The sequence below is a fragment of the Nestor notabilis genome, unplaced genomic scaffold (genome assembly GCF_000696875.1).
Source record: "Nestor notabilis isolate BGI_N333 unplaced genomic scaffold, ASM69687v1 scaffold25996, whole genome shotgun sequence".
Lineage (NCBI taxonomy): Eukaryota > Metazoa > Chordata > Aves > Psittaciformes > Psittacidae > Nestor > Nestor notabilis.
Genome location: NW_009933815.1, coordinates 18487 through 18822, shown reverse-complemented (window position 1 = coordinate 18822; position 336 = coordinate 18487). Strand labels below are relative to the sequence as shown.

The following is a 336-nucleotide window of genomic DNA, read 5'->3' as shown; positions in this document are numbered from 1 at the left end:
TCCAGCAACCATGTGTTCCCCTCGCAGTTTCTCAATTACGGGACACCCCGTAATGCTTCGGGGAGCAACTGGGTGAGCAACGGCTTTGAGAAGAAGCCTGACGTCCCAGCCCTGCAGGAGAACCTCAACCACACCTATGGGAATACCAGTTTCCCTGTCCAGCAACCATGTGTTCCCCTCGCAGTTTCTCAATTACGGGACACCCCGTAATGCTTCGGGGAGCAACTGGGTGAGCAACGGCTTTGAGAAGAAGCCTGACGTCCCAGCCCTGCAGGAGAACCTCAACCACACCTATGGGAATACCAGTTTCCCTGAGCCCATCCCGAACAGCATCCG

The 336-nt window shown here is 56.0% G+C and overlaps 1 protein-coding gene across 1 annotated transcript in view; it reads left to right on the top strand.

The window, feature by feature from the left end:
- The window catches only part of LOC104407706 (methylcytosine dioxygenase TET3-like), an 8416-nt gene that overhangs the window by 6658 nt on the left and 1422 nt on the right, over positions 1 to 336 (top strand). The window lies entirely within an intron of this gene.